The sequence below is a fragment of the Oxyura jamaicensis genome, chromosome 1 (assembly GCF_011077185.1).
Source record: "Oxyura jamaicensis isolate SHBP4307 breed ruddy duck chromosome 1, BPBGC_Ojam_1.0, whole genome shotgun sequence".
Taxonomy (NCBI): domain Eukaryota; kingdom Metazoa; phylum Chordata; class Aves; order Anseriformes; family Anatidae; genus Oxyura; species Oxyura jamaicensis.
In genome coordinates this window covers 178,871,634-178,899,254 of record NC_048893.1, presented here as the reverse complement: position 1 = coordinate 178,899,254, position 27,621 = coordinate 178,871,634, and the positions used below count along the sequence as shown (strand labels likewise).

Below are 27,621 nucleotides of genomic sequence, written 5' to 3'. Positions count from 1 at the left end.
GAATTATAACTATTTATCAGAGAATGCTTAAACCTCTCAATATGAAAACTAAGAACTTGCTATGCTTCTAGCAGTCACTGCCTATCTTTCTAGTGCAAATGGCTCCATGTAGCAGCATGGCCAGGGGTCAGTTTCTGCTCTTGTATAAGCACATGATCTCACTAGGGCCACCAAAGTCCTGTCCCACAGACCTTTTGGCCTCATAATTTAGGAAGCAATGCCAGTTTGAAAATAGCAATGAAAAACAAGGATAAAACAAATTGAAAGATTATGCAGGTAATCCAGCATGTCAGTAAGTGGGTGAAAAAATAATTTTATTAAGGCCACTAAGAAAGATGATGAAAGACCTCCTAACCACAAATATATACTTAATTATGAGAAGTGCACTGAAATGCCTCCTATTATAAAGCTAGTAGAAACCTGTAAGCATGGTACTAGCGAAACATAATTATTTGACACTTTCTTTGCATAAATGTAAGTGAAGGCCTTTCACTCAACTGTTGTAGAGAACATAATCCAATCACTCAATAATTTATTTAGTTCAGCACAGTCAGAGGACAAACATCATGACAGAAACTTGGAAAGAATTAGTGATCATCAACTAGCCTCAGGCAAAATGTATAGAACACAATAGGGCTGTCTGGCAAGCAATATCAGTCCCTAGGGAAATGGTAACAACTATAGCAAATACCATATTAGGAAAGGAAAAAAAAAAATAATATCAGTGATAAAATATAAAAATAAGCAATGATAAAAACTTAACTATTCCTAGTAAACAATTAGGTTAAATAGGATTTTATTTTATTTTATTTTATTTTTTTTTAGGGGGTGGGGGGGGTGTATACGTTTGGTATACACTTTTAAATAAATTGACAGGAAATTATCTCTCAGCTAAAGAGCTAGGTAGCCTGGTCAAGAATAAAACAGTTAACAGCACAATGAGAAAGACATTCTAAGTGATAGCTGTGATGATATAAGGAATGAATTTTGGGGGGTTATTATTATTATTATTTTAAGTTAGCTTGCAGTTTTGTAGAATTGCAATGGACAGCTCTATTCTTCTGACACTGAGATTTTCAAATTTAAGATAAAAATAGCATTAGTGATGACTAATTGATCAATAGTAGAAATAATGAGAGAGGTCTGCAGGTCTAAAACTGTTAACTATGGGAGCTGTGATAAAGATGCTGTTTCTTCACATTCACAGACAGGAATATTCCTGTTCAAAGAAGTTTTGTACAATTTCATTCATCCAGAATAATGAACTATGTCTATGTGAGACAGCATCATACATTATCAAACCACAGTTGGATCCAAAATAGTAAGAATGAACTCCAAATACCCTACACATATTTAGAATCAAGCTTTTGAAGCATTGAACTAAACCTGATGATGACATCTGAGTGAACATAACTTTTGTCTAGACAACTTTTGTCCAAATTATTAGAATTCTTCCACAGTTGGTTCTGCAACACGAAATATGTTTGACCTGCCTGCTGTTTGGACATCAGGTTGTTTTCTAATAGATATGAAAACAACGTTGACCCAAACATGGGTTATGCCAGCATGTTAGCTGTGTTTATAGGTTGCTGTTTTTTATTCTGGTACAGGTATAGAAGGGCCACACTAAGAAAACAAGTATTGCCCCAAATACTGCTGGTGAAGGTTTCATTTAGTCTCCACATCCACGTTACTAAAAAAATCTGGAAAAGTATTATATCTTATAAAATAATGGGACTACATGTTTTGCTGTCGCCAAGGGCAAGAGCCTCTGTAGAAATTTCTTTCTGGTTCAGTACCTCTTTGAAGGAAGAAACGTAAAATCTTTTCTTACCACATCTAAGAGTGTAAGTATTTTTTTTTGGTCTTCTACTTGTTTATGCCTAAGAGAAGTATGGAAATAATGAGTGAAATAAAACACATTCATTTCTTAAGTATTATTTTAATCTTTGTTTTTGAAAGCAGTTGCTTATCTCCATTCTTTTTGTTTATTACAATTATAAACATTACTGAACACAGATGTTCTTTTTTATTTTTATTTCATATGTAGTGAAAAATCCTGGAATAAAATAAAACTAAAGTAAATAATGAATAAGAACTCTTTCATTTGCAAGAAAAAAAATACACCGTAGTCTATTTCACTTTTAATAAAAATAATAAAATAAAATAAAATAAATAAATAAATAAAATAAAATAAAATCATTGTTTTTATTTATTAACAAAATTCATACTTCTGGAAAATAATTCACAAAGATAAAATATCTCTCACCCTCAAGATAGAGATGTCTGCATTAAAATTAGGAAACAGATAGTCATTAAGCATAAAATAACATCTGTACCCAACTGTTTTAGGCAGGAAGATTCTCACATTCCACTGAACCTCAAAGATATTTGCAACATGAAAAATGTAATTATACAACACAAATTTCCACCAAGAATCAGGTCTATTGTCCTGTTGCTATGAACAATTCCACTGATTGGTGTTTTTGTAACAGTGCTTCAAGAACACTAGTTCAGTGCTTATATGGAAAGATAATTTCCTCTCTTGAAGGTCCCACAGATAATACTCTAACATGTATAGCTATATAGTCAAGGGACGTTTTTATGTTTGCTGTCTCTTTTTGTTTAATGCAGTAAATTTTCAAAATGTTTTTTATCAGAAAAAGTTCTAGGCTTCAGTGGATAGATTCTGTCCAAAATATGAAAAACAGAAAAGTAAATTTTTTATTCAAGTCACCATTTGATCAGAGTATTGCAGAATCGCAGAATGGTTTATATTGGAAGGGACTTTTGGAAGTCATCTGACTCAAGTGGGGACACCCAGAGCAGTTTGTCCAAGACCTTGTTCAGGTGTCTTTTGACAATCTCCAAGGACGGAGAACGCAAAATCTCTTGGGGCAACCAGAGCAGTCACCTGCATAGTAAAGAATTGCTTCCTGATGTTCTGATGTTCCAGTTTGTACCCGTTGACTCTTATCCTGTCACTGGACACCACTGAAAAGAGCCTGGCTCTGTCTTCTTTGCACCCTCCTTTCAGCAATTTGTATTCATTGGTAAGATCTCAGCTGAGCCTTCTATTCTCCATGCTGAACAGTCCTGTCCTGCTGAACAGGCTCTCTCAGTTTCTGCTTATAGAAGAGATGCTGCAATCCCTACATCATCTTTGTGACCCTTTGTTGAACTCTCTCCATGTCTCTCTTGTACTGGGGAGCTCAGAACTGTACACAGTACTCCATGTACAACTATACCAATGCTAAGTAGAGGGGAAAGATCACCTCCCTTTATCTGCTGGCAATACTTTACCTAATATAGCTCAGGATACCATTAGCCTTCTTAGAGATAAAGGCACATTGCTGGTTCATCAGGTCCTTTTTGGCAAAGCAGTACAGAAAGTAGCAGAAATTTCACAGAAAATGTGAAAAAAGAGTCACTTTGAGAATAAGACTGTAACAGTAGTGAAGAATTACAGTGATCATAACAATAAAACTAGTCCTTTTTTCTTTTATTTCTGGGACCACCCCTCATCCAAAGGATGAGGATCCAGACAATACTTACCTCAAACCTGGAAAAATTTGGTTTCTTAGTAGTTTCTTAGTTTCTTAGCTGGTTTCTTCAACACATTTTTCTGACTCTGTTGTATATATGACATTGTATAAAGTATACAAAATTGTCACTCTTCTGTTTCTTTCAGACAACAGTTCCTTCATTCCACACAAGAATCAATCTTTACATAAGTGTGTGATCAGTTACAGTCATATAGGGCCTTTTGTTTTCTCATTTACTGTAAAACAGAAGGTGAGATTTTGGAGGGACCTGTCGCAAGACAGAATAAATTGTGTGGCCATAGTAGAAAAATTTACACTACTTCTAAAAGCAATTTTGAATTGTCCAGAAAAAAATAAAAAAAGAAAAAAAGAAAAAAGAAAAACAAAACAAAACAAAACAAAACTGTAGTGTTCCAAGAAGCACTGCTGGTATTCCCCAGAACAGATGATGGTGAATGTAGACTGCTTTACCCACTACAACATAAACTTTTCCTGAATTGCACATAGTCCCACAGTCCCAAAGATAAAGAGGATGCATGCAGTGGTCAGAGGTGAGGGTACTCAAATGTACACAATATTCTTTACTAGTGGGTGGAAACACAAAGGTCAGTGAATAAAAATTCCTTGACAAAATAAAACTAAAACCAAAAGTACATCACCAAAGACAACACCAAAACATATCCAAATATGCTTGGGTGAGTTTCTGAAGGACAAACAGGACAATGTCCAAGGGAAAAAAATGCAGACAATGCATGCAACCTCAGATATGCTAACTATAATTCCCTTCTCTGATCCCCAGCCCCCTCTTTACAGCACTAATGAAGCCAATGGAAAACATATGCAGATTGGCAGAAGTTAGTTCTGACCAAGGTTTTGAAAACTTCAGTAGTCATTATCAGAGCTGCATGACAATCTTCAAGTGGCTTGCTGGACTCCATGTAAGCATTTTCTTTTGTTCCTTAGACTCACTCTGGGAGCTCTGGCTTCATAAAACTCTTAACACTCAAAGCAAAGTATTAGGCTAATGTGTTATGTTACCATGCAAAACTGTAGAGCTTTGTATGGTTTCCAATGGAAACTGCAATGCCTCCCCAGCATATCCTCCCCTGGTATCAGCAGGTGTCATGTTTTGTGCATTATTTAAATCACATTGGAAGATTGTAGTTAGGAGCCAGCATGAGTATGGAGAAAGGGAACAAAAGAATTTCAGTAACTTATCAAAACTGCTATTTCAACTTATATACAGAAGAAAAAACTGAAGTCTTTCAATAACAATTGGCAAGTCAGTGAGCTTAATATAGACCAACAAAGCACACCTTGTTTTAACCTGTCACTAACAGAAACACTCTTACTATAGTGGTAATAATTACAATGACTTCATCTTACTGACTGTGGTGGATAACATTAGACATTTATTCCTAACTTTACAGCCAAATGATAGAAATATAACCTAGAATTGATGATAAAAGTATATATCAGTGTCACAGATAATGCCTCATAAATCTATTTTTTTTTTTTCTCAATGTGATTATTTTTCAAAATAATTTAATTCAGGACTTCTCTATGGAGAAGTTTGCAGTGCTGCAGAAATACTCAGTTGGAAATTCTGACTACAAATTCAAACTCTAAAACAATTAGAAAATATTAAATTGGGAATATGCAAAATATAGGAACTCACTGCCTCATCCGGAGAAAACTATTGCCAGATGTAAAAAGCCTCACATCCCAAAGAAATGGCATCTGTCGGTTCCAGTAAGCAATGGAAAGGAGGAAGAAGTTACTTATATTTAGGAAACAAATTCCCAAAACATAAGATGGTACACCATCCTGCTGGCACATCACTTCTAAAACATACTGGGTAGGAAACTCCTGGATCTGAGAATGGGCATGGTGATGATGGTACCCATAAGACACTCTAGAATAGATTAACAAAAAGAGGGGTGTTTATAATTTTAATTTTGATGTGTTTGCTGTGGTCTGCAGTCTATCTCAAAAGGTATTTTTTCTTAAGGGTGCCTGAAACTCATGTACTATTACCTGATTACGATTGATTATTATTTAGAGTTTGGGCTGGCTCAGAGCACAGAAAGATACATTAATAACAGAGAGGTAAATTGCATGGCATATCAACAAAAGACTGTCATTCAGTCTTGACTCTGCTCACTGGGAAGGGGTTGTATGTGGGAGAGAGGGGACTGCCAAGCTCTTCACTCCTTCTGTGTTCCTCTGTGCTGCTGGCAAGCAGTCATAGTGAATGGCTTTGCCAAGTTCCTCACTGAAGGGTAAAATCCAGTCCAGTTACTTCTTATGAGCTAGCATTTAACTGAAGACCTTGCGTTATATCACTAAAAAACATCTAGTTGCAGGTTTCCCAGTTAGGAAACAAAGAAAAGTTACTTCAAGAGCTGAAATAAGATTATGTGATGCATCATTGAACAGTGAGTATTTCCCAGTTAACAATGGGGGGAAGAAGACCAAGAAAAGAACAAATCCTGAAGCACTGCAATGGTTATTTTGTTTCTTATTAGGAAATCATGTGTGGTCCTCTTTTCACTCATACTGGGAATAAGGAAAATGAATGTTTCTCAGATCTTCAAGAATGTGTTTATGTTTACCTACAAAAAGAGAGCCAGAATAAATATTCATAACACTGGTGAAAGAATATATCTTCTGCATTTAATTAGGATTGAACCCTGGTCAAAATGATGTTCTGTTTCCTGCTCATGTTATGTCTTATCAGGAGCAACACCAGTTACCTAGCTGATTACATTAGCATGAATCAATGCAAGTAATTTGACATTTGGGTCCTCATTTCTTAGTCTGTGAAAACAATTTGATGTTGAAGCTCATTATATACAGGATCATAAAACTGTAGGGCTAAGGAGAGCTGCAAGAGGCCCTGCAGTTCATCCTGTTTTGTAAGACAGAATCAAGTATATCTCACATATGATACCTTTCCAAATATTTGCTTAATTGGTTGTTGAAAATCCTGTTTGATAGAAATTTGTTAACCTGCTGATAGTGTGCTTTAGTGCTATACCTAACCTTAAATTAGAAATAATTTTAATAATTTCATTAATATTTTGTTCAAAATCAGATTTTCTGCAACATAAGTTTTGTACAACTCATCCTGCCCTGAAGGAAAATGGGGATAGAATAACCAGCAACTTCTTTTTAAAGACATGTTTGTGCCACCTCTTCTGGTTGTTTTTCCAAGTCACACGAAAATGCAGCCCACCCATGCTCTGCTCATATATCTTTTTGTTTTGTTTTGTTTTGTATTGTTTTGTTTTTACTTCTCTCCTTCAGCCTCCTAACTCCTCCCAACTTCTCTAAAGTTTTAAAATTGTGGACTACAGAACTGAACATAAGTGCTCTCATCAAAACATAAGTAATTCTAAGGAGTTTCTATGTCTTACATATAATACACTCATTAGTGCACTTCAAGATGATAGATGTTGTTTGTTTGTTCATTTTTTTTATAATTCATTATGCCAGTGACTCATTTTTCACCTGTGATCTGGATCAAGATGCATTTTAATGGTAGCTGTATCTAGCTAGTTTTTCCCCCTTTTTCCCTCTTTTCCCTCTTTTGATTTCTGTGGAAGAAATATCAGGCAAAATTTGAGGGAAGAACACAGTGTGTTCTAGCCAACTCCTGTCCTGGCATCCTGGGGACCCAAATTCTGAAGTTCAGGAACACATTTCCCCAATGCTCTCTGCAGAGGTAGCCTGTGAGACTCTATTGCTAGACTCCTTCAATATAACTAAAGTATTTTACTGGTCTTTGAACAAGATCTTTCAGTTAGTACTTACCTTACAATATCACTGCATCCAAATCATAGTTCTCCATTTTGGTTACAAGAGTAAAATCTGGGAAATAATAAAGCCTTACTCAAGGCAACATCGATCATATCATTTGTGTGTCTCCAACCCAATGGTTTGAAAGTTATGTCAAAGAAGAAAAATATATATAACTGGTATAAGAATTGATACTAAATTCTCATTCTCACTTACTGTCATCTGTATGAGGGGTATTTCAATATTTGCAAATTTAAAATTGCATGATTTGCTGCAGGATCCCTTTTGATACTGATTCTTGTCTCCCTCATTTATAACTTCCTAGATCACCATGTTATATCTTTTTAAAATACTTAATGGGATTGTCCAATATTTTGATAAAATTATTCAGGATCTGTTGATAAGGAAACTTTGTTCCTGCAGTATATGTCTTCATAGAATCATAGAATGATTTGGATTAGTGGATTAGAAGGGTTAAAGTTCACCTAGTTCCAACCCCTACCCCACCTGCCCCCCACTATTGGCAAGGACACCTCCCACTAGACCAGGTTGCTCAAAGCCCCATCCAACCTGGCCTTGAACACCCCCAGGGATGGAGTATCCACAGCTTCTCTGGGCAACCTGTTCTAGTGCCTCACCACCCTCTGAGTAAACAATTTCTTCCTTATATTTAGTCTAAATCTACCCTTTTGGAGTTTAAAACTGTTACTTGTCCTGTCACTACACACCCTGACAAAGAGTCCCTCCACAGCTTTCTTGTAGGCCCCCTTTAGGCACTGGAAAGCTGCAATGAGATCTCCCTGGAGTCTTCTCTTCTGCAGGTTGAACAACCTCAACTGCCTCAGCCTGTCTTCAAAGGAGGAGAAGTGCTCCAGCTCTTTGACCATCTTTGTGGACCTCCTTTGGACTCATTCTTATATGTCCACGTCTTTCTTGTTGGGGCTTGAGGCTGGGGAGCCTTAAAGGCTCCACCTTGAGCCTGGGGACCCCAGAGCTGAACGCAGTACTTGTGTTGTTGACAACTCTAGATACTCTTAAATATTGTTTTTGGTTTAACCTGTGACTCTGTTGTTAATTTTAACTGTGCTGAATGTATGTCTATCATTAACCTTTTTACAGCCTTGAAACAAAGTAAACAATCACAAAGACAAAGAAAAAATCACTCTTTTACATGTCAATAATTCATTGTCTTTCTAAAAAACAGGCCTATACTGCTCTGCCTTTTCCAAAGTCATTTAGTATTCCTCAATTCTATCAAAATAACTAACAAATATATGAAAATATGTTATTAAGATTTTTCATTCTTGTAAGTAAATAGAACAATAAGAATTATTTAGTACTGCAACTGAATTATTTAAATTGAATTGAAGTTAATTTTATAATGTATTAATTTTGTGAAAGTAGAAAATGTTGCTATGGAAAGTCTTTTGTAGGCTTTTTAAAAATAAGTTTTTATTTTATTTTTTTTTTTTTAAGTCTTGATACATGAAAACTACAACCACACACAACTGTAATGTCCTGTGCCTCTCACAAAAGCAAGAAGCTAAACAAGGTATTTCATATCCTTCACGATTTGTGACTGTACAGCCGAGGATGTAGAATGAGCTAGAAATAAATTGTCATGGGAAGGGTATTAAGAGCATCTAAGTTTGAATGCTTAGACATACAGGAATGAATGAATCCCAAACACTTATAAAGCATGAGTAACAGAGTTGTTTTATTTATGTCAATCTAACCCTGATTTTAAGTCTACATAAAATGGGATCAATACATAGTAAAACTCAATTATAGCTAGAGGGGTGCTAGCTGGGGAGCTGTCTCTGAGTCTGATTTTACAAATCTGTTAAAAGACAGCTCATGGCAAAATCACTGGTGGGAGAGGAGAGACAAAATACAAGATCCCCCATCTCTACTTTGATGGAAAATATTCTGAGTTTCTACTACCCTATGTATTACTTAGCACTTTAGACATACACCAAAAATCTGTTTTACTAGTGGTCCTCCACAAAGGATAATAATGACAAGGAACAGTTCCCAGCAAAAGAAGAGCCTTATAATTTAAAATTGATGGAACAGAATCATGAACTGTCTGTCTACACAGTTTGAGCAGCAAGCAGGCAGAAAAGGGTAGGTATGTATAGATCTACTTTGTTTTTTTTTATGAGTCTGCAAACTATGTAATTTGCACAAACTATGTAATTTGCAAGACTATTAGTTAGAATAGCAAGAAAAAAAAAAAAAGTATTTTATTTCCAATATTGCTTAAACAGAAACTTGACTGTCAGAGACAACTTCAAGGCTTTCTGAAACTGCTAACAGGAGACTATGACCCATCCAATAAAATGAGCAGCTGTAATGGTAATTTCCATCTAGTCTGATAGTACTGTCTCGGTGCCGTCAGAGTGTATTTACATTATTTATTTTCTTATTTCCTTGTTAGACTATGTTTCTGAGAGCTTGAATAATTTCTTCATGTGCCTCTTAGCAGTAGCAGTAGTACTAGAATTAGTAAGGTAATTCCTAGAGGTCAAAGCTAGATTCTTTAATAATATTTGAAGAAACAATTATCTCTGTCATGAAGGCTCAGAGATTTTATTCACGGTGGAGTAAGACATATGCATATATTACAATTTGTCCTAACAATGCCAGCCTTAAGATAGCTAGCATGGAAAACAATTGTAATAGTAATAGTAATGTTCACTATTGATTTCAGAATACACTAGTGACCTGGGCACATGCACAGAGCGTGCCTTGCTATGCATCTAGAGATTTCACTGAAGCCTGTGGCATCATGCCTGAAATAAAGCTATCTGGAGCATACCTACCTGGCCACAGGTAGATAAATAAAATGGATGGAGAGAATACAAAATAAGTATTAACTCATCAGCCTGATTAATTTAATCATAGGAAACCTAACTAGATTTTTTCCTTTTGGTGGACATTTTGGCAGAAGAGCACTTCAGGGAAGGACATAGGGAGGATAATGAGGCAGTGTGATTGCATGCAGCTGGACTTGTTATTCAGACAAAGTCTTTTTTTTGGACTGCTACCATCCATAGGAGACCCATATGCAACAACACAGAAAATATATATATATATATATTTAAATATTAAATAAGCAAGCATGGGAAATCTAATATTTGTAACACTGAAGTTTCAAGTTATATTTAAAGCAGACTACTTTTTTTTTTTTTTTTTTTTTTTTTTCTGCTTATAACATATTATAGGTAGTCAGTACTCTCAGTGCGACATTCTGTCTTGTGTGGAGAACCAGCAGTAAACATATGCAATGCCTTAAAATCTTATTCTGGGCATACAATAGAACTAAATGTACGTTTCATTGCCAGAAGAGAAATATCATGATTCACTGCCCCTCGACATTTCTGAGAAGTACAAATATAAGTCTGATCTCATCAACTACATCTCTGAATCAAATATTGCTAAAGCCTCTGATATTTTTTCTTCTCTATATTCAGTTTCCTCTGAGATAGATTTATGCAATTTTCTTCTAAATTTTAACCACTCTGTGTATAAAAAAATCCATATCAAAATGCTTAAAAATGGAGACTATCCCATCACTATATATAATCCATTGAAAGATTTACTCTTTACACACCATGATACTTTGTTATTGTACTATTGATGTTTATGTCTATTTTCCCCTAGGAACTGTTGAGAAGCCTATTGTAGGTCTATCACATCTCCCAGATGCAGTGAAAAATAAATTTGGAGAATATAGTTGAGCCTATCTTTTATTCATAGCAGGTGTTGGCTCACTATCACTTTTAAATTTAGTCCCTCTTGACTATGAGAACAAAATGTTTCCAATTGGCCTGGTTCTGGCTCTAAAAGTACTGTTTACATCCGAGATGGTAGATAAGACCAAGGGATTTTACGACTTTAAAGTAAAATGAATGGCTTTAAGAGGTTTCAGGATGATATCTTCTAAGACAATACTCATACGTCAATGGCCCAGTGATGGGCAAATTATTGAGCACAGACAGTCATATTTCTTATCCCATTAAAGCATTCAAGATTTCAAAAACATCCCTATTTTTCACCCAGATTAAAAAATAAATAATAATAAAAAAATCACATCCAAGTTTTCCACAACATAATAGAGACAAATTCAGTCCCAAATGGCCAAACCTCTGTGGTCATGGCATTGTGCATTCTGCATAATTTTTTATCATTAAATTAGTTGGTCTGCTGGGGTAGGTCTCCCTTCCTCTCTTCTGTAAACATTTCCAGTAGAAGCTCTCCCTGTCCCCATCTTGGATTCACCTTTTGATCTGTCACTGCTTTATCACCAGAAAACATAGAACAGAAAACACTGAAAGCAATTCCTGACCATTTATTGTAAAGCAAGCGGGACCAGAGAGTGGGTTTGTGCTTTAGTCTGTGGTAGGATCTGGCCTGCTTCCATAACAGTTAGGACTGTCCCAATCTCACATATTTTGACTGGAAATCCTGGGCAATGAAGAATTATTTGGAGGTGTCTCCTGCTGACAGGGCTTACATGGTATCTCAACCATCAGTAAAGATAAAAGTCTTGGCAAAACAGGTATAAAGAAAATGTTGTAAATTTACAGGATGGCTTTTCCACTTGGATACACTCTTACATCTACACAGATTAATTTTTAGGTCACACAGTTTGCCCTAACTTTTTCACAACACATGGGCTCTTCTTTAGGAGTATGAGTCTAATTAAAAAGGAAACCAATTGTGTCACTGTGACCAGAGGGAAGGTTTAGTTAGGTTTGATCAGTTTCATGATTGTCTACTTATCTGTTAACAGAAATCAGAAGCGCACACAAAAATACTTAGGGAAAGGAAGATTTAGTGATGCTCTGGCCCAGCACATGCGTAAACAGCACCTGTTTCACGGAGAAGCCAATCAGAAAAATTCTTCTCAGAGGAAGGGAATAGGAGCTATGAGTATGGCAATTCAAGTGATATCTCATTTCAGCCTCTGACTGGAAAATATGAAGAAATTTATGAAGAAAAATATGAAGAAATTTAATGGAGAAAATCTGTAGAAGCACCTGGGGAAAGAAACTGACGTAATACTGCTTTTGATGTTTTTGAGGAATTAGTTGAATTTAGGCCTTGCTCTTTCTTCATCTGTACACCTTCACTTACTCTCCTCCAAAGCAGGAGAAATATCTAAGGACAAAGTCTCTAGTCCAGAAAGGTGTCTGTAAAAGACAAACTGTGGTGTGGGCTAAGCTCTTTTAGGATTTTCTTGGTTCTTTGGGAGTCACAAACTCTATCACAGATGGAAAGCAAACATCACCAACATCAGTGATGGAAAAAATGAAGATGTAGGAACACCTTGTCTCAGTGCAAAAAGTCCATAGTTTTATCTCAGGAAAAAATAAAAAAATAATAAAAAAAATTGTTTCAATTTGTTTCCAGTGGTTAAAAGGAGTTGAAAGTTAGATTCACTCTCCCAACAGCATAGGACATTATATTATACTGCTATATAATAGTACTCTGCTAATGTTATAAACTATAATATTATATTGTATAACAGTATGTTATAGCTCTGAATTAAGTGTATGAAGAAATCTTAGCTTTAAATTTCACTGACTCATATTTACCTCCACAGATTTTCCTATGATCTGTGAGAAGCTAATGTAATCTAGATTCCATGCTGAGTTTGTCTTGAAAGCTAGTTTAGAGATACTGACTAATGCATACCATAACATATCCTGAAATCGTGGTCCCTGACTAAAGCAAAAAATATGATGGCTTCTCCTTGGAGGGTGAGATGTTATCAGAGTATACACATAGACACTAAAACTATGAAAATCTTTCACTTCTATAATACAGATATGATTTTAAAGTCCAATATTTGCAAGCTTTTGCATAGCTTTAGAACAGTTTCAAACAGGATTTATCTGGATTTACATTTGCACGTTATTTTTCTGATACCTATAAAGTCTATATTTTAACTGTTAATGCAAGGTATCATCATAATGGATAAAAATATGATGTACAACCCAAAATGACAAAAAGAAAAATATGGCTAGAAAAATATGTTTTTTTTCTTGCTAAGTAGTAAATGCAGACACATGCATAATAGTGTAATAGCGTTCAACTATATGTAGACTAATACTTTCAGCCAAGCTGAAAGGTTTAGTCTTGGGAGAATCCCTTATAATGAATGGATATGCGTGAGGAAGGCTAGCAGAATAGAGCCCATAATCAAATTAGAAAACACTAGACTTAATAATGTTTGAAAAACCTTTTGAACATACGCGCTTTTTTCTTCCTTATGGAAGTTTGAAGTAAGTCAGTATTTTAACACTATAATTATAACATGTCACTATTTTGTAACTTCATCCAATCAAATTTTACAGATTAACTCATTTTTCTACCACAGTTACATTTCAATCAGTCTAATTAAATTGTGATAAATCCTTATATTTAATGATACAATAACATTAGAAATACTTTTTCTCTTAAAATGAATCTGGTTTAGAGTTGTTTTTAATAGTCAACATTTAGAGTTTTTTTTAATAAAAACACAGTTGTTCTAATAAACAATGTTTAGAGTTGTTTTTAATAGTCAAATATTATTTAGTGAAATAGTGATAAGCCGTACTTCTTTAAGGAATACAAATGTGTTTTCATTTGAATTGTGGAAATAAATCAGTTGCTCTAAGTTTAATGGTTTTTCAAACATGCAAATAATCAAATTATTCATGGTTATATCAGATTTATTTTCTATCCTGGCAGAAGAAGTAGAGGAGTGATTTATCATTGTGAATTAATTTAACATCAGAAGATTTAGTATCAGATTTTTTGAGCTTCAAATACAAATGAAGGATTAAAAAGACTGAGTCATAATACAGTTTATTCTTAAATGTAAAATCAAAGACTGTAGTTTAGATATATAGCAGATTGTCTTGCCTTTCATGTCTGAAACAAATGAACATGGAAAAAATATTTTTTAGAAAATGATAACTGATATGAAATCTGGTTAATTAACATTTTTAATGCACTTTTGCATGGAATATTCAAAAAATAATATTTTAGAAAGTAGTACTATATTACCTTAACTCAGTCCGTGTATTTATTGCTTATTGACTTGTACAAACATAGTTGTGAAGCTTTTATTGGCAGTTTTCAGTATTTACAAGCACTGAAGAAAGCATTTCAAAGAAGAAATTTTTTATTTCATCAAGTGAAACAATTGGAAAAATATATATATATTTTTCTTCATCACCAAACTCCTTCTTTGGGTTTCAAATGGTAAAACAAAACAAAACAAAAAAATCAAATCTAGTTACAAATTGAAAAACATTGGTCTGATTCTAACCTAAATACATTACTCAATCAAAAAAAAAAAAAAAAAAAAGGCAGGAAAAGGTGATTGATACAAGTAAAGCAACAGTAACAATTAACAATAAGAATTAGCAAAATAAGTACAAATGGTACAACAAAAATTAGAACATGAGACAAAATTTCTCTTCCTGATTATAATACTCACATAAGTAGTGAACTTTAGCTCTATAACATGTCTTTTGAAGTTTTAGAGGATCAGAACTAAGGAAGAAAATTTTGAACAAATACTCAAAAATGTTCTCCCATAGGAATGGATGTTCTTTCTGTAACCAGTCTTAGTGAATTCATTCTGAAACTTGCATATTGTTTGTTCATCCACACAGTTATTCTGGGGTCTTATGATGTCAGAATAAAATTTATAATCTTCTGGACTAAGACAGCACAGGTTCGATGAATCCTGAAGTTTATTTACTGCGAAATGAATGTTTGTTCTATGGTTATGAAGTTGAGATGGTCAAATCTGCCATGGATCAGTCCAAAGAAATGTAGTTATTATGAAGTAAATGATGTTAAAAGGCTGTTTCAGATATAAAATCACACAGAATCACAGAATAGTTTAGGTTGGAAGGGACCTGGTTCACCTCCTTGCTCAAGCAGGAATACCTACAGCAGGTTGCCCAGACAGCTTTTAAATATCTCTGAGAGGGGAGACTCCAAAACTTCTCAGGGCAACCTGTGACAGTGCTCTTCCACACTCAAAGTAAAGAAGTTTCCTGATGTTCAGTCAGAGCCTCCTTTGTGCACATTGTATCTTGTACTGTCTCTGTGTAACACTGAAAAGACCCTGTCTTTACATCTTTACATCCTCCCTTCAATTACTTATAGACACTGATGAGATCCCCTCTGAGCCTCCTGTCCTTGAAACTCAACAGTCCAAGAGGAGACTAAAGTCTCTTCATAGGAGAGATGCTTCATCCTTTCATCGTCTTAGCGGCACCTTGCTGGAACCCCCAGAAGCTTCATGTCTCTTGTGTACTGGGGGAGTCCAGAACCGGGTACAGTACTGGACTGGACAGGTGTTCCTAGTGATAACTAGAGGGCAAGGATGACCTCCCTCATCCTGCTGGCAACACGCTCCTAATTCAGCCCAGGATACCTTTGGTTTTCTTTACTGCAATGGTACACTGTTGGCTTACATTCAACTTGGTGTCCCCCTGGACCCTTAGGTCTTTCACTACAAAACAGCTTTCCAGCTGGGTGGCCCCAGCATGTAGTGGTACCTGTCTTTGGTTTGGTTGTTGTTATTTGTTTTTTGTTGCTTGTTTTAGATTGTTTTGTTTTTGTTTTCCTCCAAGGGCATCTGACACTCCTTTTTTTTTTTTTTTTTTTTTTTTTTCTCATCAACATCTTCTCTATGAAGATCTTACAGGAGATCTGATAATTATCTTGTTGCCTGGACATGGTTTCTAAGATTAGTTGCTCCATCCCCTTCCCAGTGATCAAGGTAAGACTTGACCAGCCTGTAGCTCCTCAGGTTCTCCTTCTTGTCCTTCTTGAAAATAGCAGTGATTTTTGTTTTCATTTGAAATCTTCCCGTAATTAATAATTTGCTGTATGAGGTTTGATCTAGGAGAGCATTTGATAGGCAGGTAAATATTGTTAACGGCAACAGCCATGAAAATGAGGATGGGCTTCTGTGTTTTGGGATGGTTCATTCAAAGATGGAATCTGTTTTTAAAGAGTTTTCTTGCTGAGTGAAGACTGTCCTTAAATCCATGAAATACTGCCTTTTGGTTAGAACAAATGCATTGCCATCAGGAGACCTTCATGTCTATCAAAACTTTCTATAATGTTTTCAAAAACAGTTCCCTCTTTAGAGATTAGCATGCTGTTCCATGAACATGTTTCACAGGGTAATTTATAGTTAACATTCTTATGTAGAACATTAATATTGATTTATGCCTTATTAGGAGAAAGCTTGTTAAAAATGTGGATTTTTTTGAATTTTAGAGGAAAGCAGTAGGACAGTTGAAGTCTTCAGATTTGTTCCATGTGCTACAAACTGTCTTCAGGCAAATTATTTGTAAAATATCAGCTAACTGGATTGTTGCTTACACCTATTTAGAGATTTTTTTCATAATGTTACATGATTTCTTGACATATGCTTTCAAAAGCAAAACCATTTCTAACTAATATGACTCTGATTCATCTCTGTCTCCCTTTACTGCAAGCCATATAATATTATTCCTCAAAAATAAAAGGAAAACAAGAAGTTATTTCATACAAATATATATATATATATATTAATATTTTAAATATAAAACTCTCAGTTCATGGCTCCACAGTAACTGTAATGAATTTATTCTCTGATCCTCATCTCCTTCCTGCACATTCAGCCAGTAAAGTGGCTGGATTTGGATGAAAGCAAAGTCAAAAAAATAAGCAAAATTCTCTACTATTTTGACTAGAATAATCCTTTCTGACATTATAGTGAATTTAATCAACTAATGGAGCGATCTAGTGATTGTCAGAGCTACTTGCAGGTGAAGAATAAACTGTTTCTGTAGGAGACCAAGTGTGGAGAGATGGGAAGGAGATCCATGTCTTCCATGGAACAAAACACTAAGTCAGAGCCATAATGAGCCTTGAGAGTCCCATTAGGCTACTGGCCAGTGATCAGCTTAGCCAAACTGTGAGTCTATGTGCAAAACATTGTGGGAACAGTGGTAGATGTGAAAAGGGCAGATTAGTTATTTAAGCAAAACAGAATGAACATGAAAATCTTAAACAATAATAATAAATAAATAAATATGGAAACTTGTTTTGAGAAATATCAGTTGTAACAGTCTCCTCAATAGCAATGAAATGATGTTTTAATTCTGGCAACAATATTCCAGAGAGACCCTCATTTTTGCTTTTCCCCTTTATTCCCCTATCTCACTTAATAGAGTGCAAATAAAGAAAAAAAAAAAAAAAAAGGAAAAAAAAATATTGCCTTTGTTTACATGTCTTCGTGTAACTTACCTTCTGATAAATAGGTTGTTTAAATGTCTAAACTCCCCTTTTGGCTTATTGAAGGACTCAGGATCAAATATGCGATTTAATTTGATGTATATGATTTAAAAGAAGTGTTTCATTTACTTGTAAGAGCTCATAAAACTTAGTTGAACCGATTTGAGTCCACTTTTAAAGTAATATGATTTTTTTTTTTTGTTTGTTTGTTTGTTTTCCTCATTCAAAAGCTGACAGTCCTTTGCATCTGTAGGATTTACTTTCAAATGTAAATAAAACAGACAAAAAGGAAAGAGGGTAAAAAAAAATAAGCCATATGGAATATATCCAAAAAAAAGAGGAAGACAGCAAAGATATCTTCTGCAGTATAAATTATTAATGTCAAAATGGCAACTGGTCTGGCCAGACTTACTAGAAATGTGAAGGCTCAGAGAGATTCCGGTTGACAGGAATCCCTGCAAGGCACAGTAACAAATATGCAGGGAGCTGTCAGTGCTGCGTAAATTACAACTACTCATTTTTACTCAAAGAAGCAGCATAGAAATTGATGATGTATGTATGGCAGAGTGTATCAGTCACAGTAACTGGAAAAAATCTTTGTATAAAAATCTGGAATAATCTCTTTTTATCAGCGTCATTCTAGAGTTTACACCACTGAAGAAAGTGTAACTACTAAAGTACAGGGTCATTAGGAAGCAGATTGAGCTCAAAGTATGTCTAATGGAGGCAGTTTTCCCCTTTTGTTTTTGTGTCCAATTGCTTTTGGCTATCTTTCTGATTCCCACTATCCGAAAATGTAACCCGTTTAGCACTTAAAACTGGACCAGTTGTCCTTATTTTTGGTAGTGTCTTCTAGCTCATAAGCCTTCAGAACAAGTGCTGTACACTATATTTGACATTCACCATTGTGCTTTGTCCCTTGTCCCTTGCTGTTCCATATTAACGTTCTGTAGCCTTTTCATTTCTCCTTAAACTGGAACTGAAGAAACATCTTTTTTTAAAATTTTTTTTTTTTTTTTTTCATTCACTATTGTCTGCTGATTAAGGGGAGTATGATGGCTTTTTCATTGAGTAACTGTTTGTGCAGAATTTGTCCTGACAAGAGGAATGCCATTTTTTCTCTGACACTAATAAATTGTCTTTGGCTGTGATAGATGATGACTCTTAAGGGTAAGGGCCTGTAAAGCCAATTCTTCTGATATATTTAGGCATTTTATTTGAGTCTACAGGAGCTTGAGAAATGCTATCATTTTAAATTACAGATTTTGTGTGAGCTTTAAATCCTGAATATTTTAAGAGTAACAGAATTTAAAACATGGGGTCAGATAGTATTCTTCTAGTTCTTTTTATGAAATGACAATAAATGCCACTCCATCCAGACAGACATGGAAAACCAGGGCTGAACAGAATCCACTGCACAAGTCTTACAGATCTCTGTTGGCTAAGGGTGAGCCTTCTTTGATTTTTCATATCATCTGAGATTATTTCAGCACAAGGCAAAGCAGCAGACCAGTTCACACACAGAGCCATATAAACATACACTTTGCTTATTTTTTCCTGGATCTCTCATTTTGCAGAAGGTGAATCAAAGGGCATTTTTTTTCAGGGATCTATGTAGTGGTCTGTCCTTATATCAATATCACAACTGGTGGGTGCTATTCTGACAGCACCTGTCTTGTTGTCATAACAATGTAGTTTGTTGGTACCATTGGTAAGCAGTTTTCTTACTTCTTTATTGGGATATCAAGCTAGTATTACACTCAAAATCCTAGTTTGAAGAAAAGAAACACACCTTATGTAAAGTCAAGAATTTATTGTTAGTATAATTAAAATCTTAACAGTCTAATATAAGAATCATTACTAGTCCAGAAGGAATTGTAGAAAAGAAGTATCTATGCAGAAAAATTTCCTGAAATTATAATAATTCAGTTAAAGTTGTTTTAAACCATTTCTAATTTTATTTTCCTGTTCTCCTCACCCATCCTTTGGATATTGACATTGGTGGTTTCATCCTGGTGCTGGTCACACAGGTGTTACAGGTAGTGGTTAACAGCTGGCGTCCTTCACTCAGTGAAGGCTCATGTTGATCATTTCTTCTTCCTCATTCTAGGATCCATACAGGGCTATTTTTGTATTTGCTAACATGCTTCTTTCTACACTTTGATCTTTCTTCTCTGGTCTGCAATGCTGTTACATATGAATTTATTGTGCACATTGCCTGCTACACTTTATATATACTACTTCTTTGTTCTGTTACCCCCAAAATCTGTTTTGTAAAACTCCAGTCTTACATTTCTGTAGCTGATCACTGACAAGCTGTTTATAGCAATGAGGTCTCTAGTGCCAACATGCACTCCATGTCTTACTATCCCATTTCTGCACTCCTCCATCCTGCATCCCTTGTATCCAATTTTCAAAACCTCTGCAGTCGTATCAGGCCTGTATTTCTTCATGCCACAGATTAAAACCCTGATCTGCAGATCTCGAGAAAAAAAACAAATATCTGTCACTATCAACACACCACAGTGCTGCAACCTCAGAGTAAAACATCCACCTTGGAACAACAGTGGTACTAATTTGTGGTGGCAAGAGGAGGTGTCAGTAGTTCCACAGAATGTGTATGTCCCCAGGCGTTCCTTTTGTTAAAGTAGAGGGATTTGGAGGATAAGGTCGTAATTCAGAGGTTTATGCAGCAGCCCCTGCCCCCTCTTACACACTGATATGACAAGCCAGGTGATGCCTAAATTGGCAGATAGAGTGCAGCCAATATGAGCCAGACTGAAACAGAAGGATATAAATGTGAAGTACCCTGCATAGAAACAGCAGAATGCCTTGAATCTAGATTTTAGTGTTTACACACCCTGGAAACAGAGGTGGAAATAGTATTTCTGTCTTTACAACAGAAAACATTCAATTGTGATAAAAGAACTGAGAGAAATCTTAAAGATTCTTAGTTTTGCATTCCTCTATTCTTTGGAGAGGGTAACACAGATGAAAAAAGGTAGCATGGAGTGTCAAGATACATACATATATATATATATATATATATATATATATATTTTTTTTTTTTTTTCTGGAAAAATTCACAATGCCGGTTACTAAAAAAATGGAGGACACAATACACTGTAGGCTATTGACAAGCTTGTTAACCTGAATTTTGTCACGAAACATTTTTATTTCAAAGAACAAAAATCAGAGAAAAGCAATCACATGTATTTAGCCTACTTCGGCAGAGAAACACTTTGTTAAGATGTGTTAAAGGAAGTTAAATAGCAGTGTCAGATTGCTACAAAAAAGCACAAGTTTCTTGTTGGAAGTTTTTCTGGATCAATATAAAGAATTTGAAATCACCCTTTTCTTAATTTCTGATCATTATATAGAAAGCAAAACAGCTTCAAGAAAGGTAAAAAACAAACAAACAAACAAACAAACAAAACCTGATTTGTAACACCAGGTATAGCAGCAAAAATAAAGACTGATTGTAGCTGAATCTTCTGGAAAGATCTGCTGAAATTTTCTGTTTATAGTTTGTCTTTCTCTTCTCCTTTACTTTTATTCATCTTCTTTCTATCCTTGTTCCCAAAAGGACCTTCCTTCTCTGACAACAGTTTAAAGAAGGGAACATTTACCCTGAATCACTGAATGGTGGGAACTGAGAGTTATGAAAGACTTAGGCAAGGAAAAGGTATTTAAAATTTTAATTTGAATTGAGAACATTAATAAATAATAATAATAATAATTATATATAGGCTTATAAACCAAGACTGTGGAATTCTATTTTTCCATCAGAATTTTGTTTCATAAGACATTCTGATTTAATTGGTCTTGTTCCACTTCAGGACATAATAATAACTATTATTATTATTATTTAATTGAATCATTTCCCACTAAACCAGGAATTCAGTTATCTCCTACATCTCCCTTGGTTTCAATTTGTTTGTGTTTAAAAAAATAATTAAAAACAAGAAGAAATAAAAATTGAAACACAGGGGAGTAATAAACAGGGGATGCAAACAAAAGAATAGCATATTTCCTATATTATTTATCTTTATTATTCCTGCTATTCTAGTCCTGGTATTATTGTGAAAGTCAGTAATAAATATCAGTGCACTAACAGATTTGAAAAATAACTAGGAAAATAAAAGTTTACTCACATTCTGCCTAGGTTTTAGGGAAGGGGTTAGTATCATCAACATTATCTGGTGAAATTTTCTTGTCCAAATTTTAAGTTCCTAACTCTTTTTTTTCTCCTTTTTTTCTCATAGGTAACTTCTTTTACATTCTGAAGTATAAAAACTTCCCCTATAAAATTTAAAAAAAAAAAGTTTGATATTTTGTAGATGCAATTTTTAACATTAGCATAGATCAAGGTTACTTTGATCATGTGATCCTGTTTTGAGGCTTGAATGTACAAAATTTTGGCACCTAACAGTCTACACATTCCATTTTTCCAAGCTAATTCTTTAAGAGCTAACCATTTAGACAGTGTCAGGTGTTCCAGTTAGCTGTTGTAACTGACAATATACTCTGCTAGGTCTGCTAGGTAGATCACTTCCAGACAAATGCTGTTATGAAAATGGTCACTGAGATGTGGGAGGACATGAGTCATAGTGGAAAGGGCATTATTGCTAGGCAGAGGCTTGATCAGCTTGAATAATAGTTAAGTTCTGATTCCACGACTTTGCAATGGGTGACTGTACTACGGCAAACAGCACTTTCAGAATACTGTTTATGTTAGCATAAATTAGGAACAAAATCATGTTCTTTAATACAAAGATGGACCAGAGAGAAACATTTTTAAAATCTAGATTCAATGTGACAATGCTCCTAGCCTGGATATCCCTGTGCAGAAATGCAGGGATCTTGCTATGACCACTCAAGATACAGCTTTTGAAATGTTTGGGTTGTTGACAGAGGGACAGCTGAACGAGTTTGCTTCTCAGGTCCACGGGTTAATTCTTGTGAAATAGCTCCATGATTGCCACAATCTGGAGTGTAGAATTTCAAAAATTTTGCTAACTCTGAGAAACTGTACAATTTTGACTGTAAAATTCAACAATGGAGTAACTTCTTCAGTAACAATTTGACTGTATTTGCTACAGTTCCAGAAGGCTGGATTACAAACTCAGTGTAAATCATGCTTGCTGCTATGTTAGAGCTATTCTTATGTATCTCCTGAGTTAGGGACTTGGCATTTTGCACTGCTATTTTTATATGTCGTTTAGTATGTGGCGGATCTTTCTTCTGTTCTTCAGAATATATATGTAGTGCTTTGGATCATGTACAGTATACAGTAACATGAAAATTGTATTCATTAGGAGATTTGGCACAGATTGAGAATGCTTTGAAGTCTTGTTCTGTAACAAATCTTGCATAAACTCTCTGGTTCAGATGTTGATTACTTATTAATGGTCCTTTCCCTCTAAGAGAGATATACAATATTCCAGTCTGGATTATGTTTTACCATAAAGAAGGTATTAAAACACCAAATACTGCTAGCTGCATGTCACAAGGTTTGCAAACATAGTAGAAAATAAGTAAATAAATAAATAATGTAAACAGAATACAATTGTTAAAAGTAAGGAATGCAATTAGAAACACTGTATAGAGAAAATGAGACCTAGTCATTTCTTGCCTCAGTCGTTCAAATCTTATTCCAAATATTTACTTACAACATAAGTGTTGCCCAATGAGACAGACATCCCAAGAAATTGATTGCTCTGAAGAAATAACCCTAACTGACCATATAATTGTAGCAATTTTATTCAATGTTTATGATGTACATTTAGAGATAGTAAGAAAAATCTATCTAAATCTAATTTGGCAGAAAATTCTAGTTCATCGAGCCTGAAATGTTTACTTTCTAACATGACAGGTTTGAAATATTGTAGTCTGGATGCCTGATGTACTACCCTATTAAAAATATGTGTTTTCAGAGTTTCTAGACCCGCGTTAAGCAATTTGGCACATCTGCTTTGGAAATGAAAATGAATTGCTTTAATACCCTAAAAGCAGTGTGTTCCTAAACCTACAACAGCTTGTATGCCAGAACAGCAGGGTTCATGACTCTGAGTTATCTATGTTTTATTCTAGGACTGACAGTTTTAGGCTAATGAAGCATACCTGAAAAACCATGGTTGAATGGTGACCTTAACTAAAGTCAGAGGCTTGAACTAGTAGGGATTCTGGAACTGCTTTAAATTCGAAGTTTCCTAGGAAAAAATGTTGTTTTCTCTCTCTCTTCTTTCTCCCCCCCCCCCCTCCTCCCCCTTTCAATTTCACTGCTGCTGTTCTCAGCTATTAAAGATGTTCAGTGAATTTGGACTCTGCAACAAACTGTGTGTTAGGAATGGATGCAAAGGCACATGCTAAAACATACTCCTGTTATTCTTGTTTCTTACCTGGTTTAATGAGACAGGTAATGTTTCCCATGATGGCAACCTTTAACTTTCTTATCTGGTATTAGTTTTCAAGATAAAAATGTCTGTGAAAAGATAAAAGAGCCACTATTTGACATAGCTTACATATCATAGTGATTCCTAGGAAGTGGTTACAAAGAGGCCCTGTTGCTTGGCTGAGGGGCTATCCTTTGCTTTGGCTAATAAAACTTGCAGAGTAATAAAGGTGACAGTTCTGGATGCAAAGTCTCGGTTCCTGGTTGAACTCTGTATTTTTGGGTCATTAGGAAGCATTCCTTCAACTAATATGCTTAAGAAAATCATCCTTAACAAACAATACTTACTGATATGAACTCTGCTATGGGATAATCACAATCTGTCTCCTGAACTGTACATAAAGTTCCAAGCTCCCAAAACATATGTTATTTTCTGTACTGCTTTTGTAATATAACAACTTAAATGGAAGATAAAATAAAAGAAGCCAGTAAGTTTCAATTACACTATGCCAGATTGAAATAAAAAAGCAGCAGTCCTAAACTATGAAATCCTTCCTGTGTCTAATTAACAATTGCTCAGTGGATTGGGTATGGGATAGAGGGAAACAAGGAAGTTTTTTGGTTTTGTTGTTTGTTTGTTTGTTTGTTTGTTTGTTTGTTACATTAGCCAGCCACATTTGGTTTGTGGGCTGGATGAAACAAGAATACTGATGTCTCCAGCTCCCTTGTCAGGAAGGCTGTGGCTGAATGGTTCTGATTTGAGCCCACTTTTTTGGGGGAGGAAACACACTAAGAAATATTTGGGAAGTTTTGAGGTAATGTTTTAATGTACTGAGCAATTATGTTGGCATCACATGAAGAAAGAAACTGAGTAACTCTTTCTTTGTAGGTTACTACATACCTAACAGTTTTCAGCCACCTACACCTTTACTGATGCACAGGATGAGAATTTGTAATGTGTCTATATAACATGTTGCTATTCCACTTCTCTCTCTCTCTATTTTTCTTTCTTTCTTTTTTTTTTTTTTTTTTTTCTCATCTTCTCTTGTTTAACCACCTCTAGTTAGGAAGTTAGAAAAGAAACTGCATCTCGAATAAGGAACTGAAATTATCTTTCTAGTTTTCATGCTAAATTAAGAAAAGTGGTTCATTTTTAAATAAACAAAGAAGAATAAAACTGATATAAAACAAATGTACCACAGAGATCCTTGGAAATTCGTGACTGTATCTGGACAAATAGATAATTAAGTTTTATGGGGCCTTCATTTTTGAACATCTGAAGTGGGGGTGGACTTGAGGAAACAAAGCATTAAAGCTCAATTTTACATATATTTTGTTGTCTTTGCACATGTCTCTATTTCCTGTGGTGCCAGCCATCTGTCCAGGCCCATGTGTTTGATAGGACAAGTCACAGTATACCACAAGGATCTTGGGTACCACTGTGTCTAGTCCAAATATCAAACTCTGAGTTCTTCATGTAATTCTCTTTTACTTTTACTTTGATATGTAATTCTCTTTTACTTTGATACATGTCTTATGTCTGGGTGTCAAGTCAAACATCAAGGCATGCTATTCTTAAAGGAATGGCAATTCTTTAAATTAAAATAAATAAATAAATAAATAGTATAATGGTGCCAACCATTCAGCTAAAAAAAAAAAAAAAAGTAGGTGTAAAAGGTTTAAAGGGCTTCTCCATAAGGTTTCATGGGCCATTTTGAAGGCTGAGACACTGGCTGTTGGTATAATTTAATTTTATTTTATATATATATATATACATACATATACATATATATTACGACCAACATTAGGTAGAGGTTCTAACACATTAAACAGTATAGCCTGTATGGAAAGATGCTTTAGCAAGTTGTTCTGGTTTTGTCTAGGACAGAGTTAATTTTACTCCTAGTAGCTGGTATGGTGCTATGTTTGGGATTTAGGATGAGAATACTGTTGATATCACACTGATGGTTTAATTGTTGCAGACCAGTGCTTACACTAAGCCAAAGACTTTTCAGCTTCTAGCTCTGTCCTGCAAGTGGGCAGGCTTGGGGTGCAGCAGGAGCTGGGAGGGCACAGACCCAGGACAGCTGACCCAAACTGGACAAAGGGATATTCTGTACCATCTGATGTCTTGCTGAACAATTAATATGGGGGGTTGGCCGGGGTGGGGGGACAGCCTGTTCGGGGATAGGCTGGGCATCGGTCAGTGGGTGGTGAGCAATTGCATTGTTCATCACTTTTTTGTACACATTTTTATTAGTAGTACTATTATCATTATTATTTTCCTTTATTTTCTGTCCTAATAAACTGTCTGTATCTCAACACACAGGCTTTCATTTCTTTCTAATTCTCTCCCCCATCCAGAGACGATGATGAGGGGACATGGAGGAGGGTGGGCAAGCAGTTGTGTGGTGCTTAACTGCCAGCTGGGTTAAACCACAACAAAGTCTATAAAGAAAATCAGAGCTATAAAGCATGCAAACGAGATTCTGCAACACTCTCCAACCCTGAATGAGTTAACCATATCATATATAGCATACACTGTGGATTGAGTTCTGTTTTGTTTGCTTAAAAGTCATTTGAAAATGAATCAGAAACAAATGTTTTTGCAAATACTTTTATATTTCTGTTGCTTATTTCCAACACTTGTCATTTTCAAAGCGTAGATGTTGCTGGACCTGAATGATGCCCAAATGGTGAGAAAGACAAGTTTATTCAGAACACCAGAGACCATGATATAGTGTCTGATTCTGCAGCACAGATCCTGTATGATTCTAGACAGATGACTGAACTTTAGATGTTAAAAGCTTTTTAAAAACGTTTTAAAAACTAACATTATTTGCATCGCATAGGTCAACTACATTCATTCACTAATGTTTTAAAAATAAATAAATAAATTGAAAGTTCCCAGCAGACAAACCAGACTGATTTTGTGTGACATCAACCATGAGATCTCACGAGCTTTTCATTCAACTTCAATTTTTTAAAATAAGTATCTCATCTTAGTTTTAAGCTTCCAGAGGCAGGAGAATGCACTGGGAGCTATTGTAAATTGTCTCAGTGAATCAATCATGAGACTGAAAGCTGAAAAACACCTCTCCTTCTAAGCAATCCTTTGTCTAGGTTCAGTTTCCACTATGGACTGGATTTTGTTATAACTTTGTCATCTAGATTGAAGACTGAAGTACCCATTATCTATGTTTTACTTTCTGTGTAGGTACTTAAGGGAAGTCTCTATTAGTGTATAGTTTTTGATAAAATAAATTGCTTCAGCTCCCAAGATGCTTTTACAAGGGAAGATTTTTGATTTCTTAGTCTCTAGGCTATCAACATCCCTCATAAATTGTAATAAGTGTGTGGGTATACAGTGACAGCCACAGCTCTGTCATTACAAAGAAACGTAACCATGCAGGTCCTGCTTGGGACAGCATATTGATCTTCCGATATTCTGTAAGGGATTTAACTAACACTCTGTCACTCCAGAATCCTCTCCAGTAGGTGTCAAACAGCAGAAGTTCTGTTCTGTCAATGACACTTATTTTCAACATCTTTAACTCCCACTGGCAGAATAAAAAA

The 27,621-nt window shown here is 35.2% G+C and overlaps 1 long non-coding RNA gene across 1 annotated transcript; it reads left to right on the top strand.

Annotated features, from left to right (window-relative positions):
• Window positions 1–711: 711 nt before the first annotated feature.
• LOC118160035 lies at window positions 712–26,200 on the top strand. Its single transcript, XR_004747310.1, has 3 exons — window positions 712–724; window positions 20,282–20,283; window positions 25,910–26,200. It is a non-coding gene; the product is annotated as an uncharacterized LOC118160035 (long non-coding RNA).
• The last annotated feature ends 1,421 nt before the right edge of the window (window positions 26,201–27,621 follow it).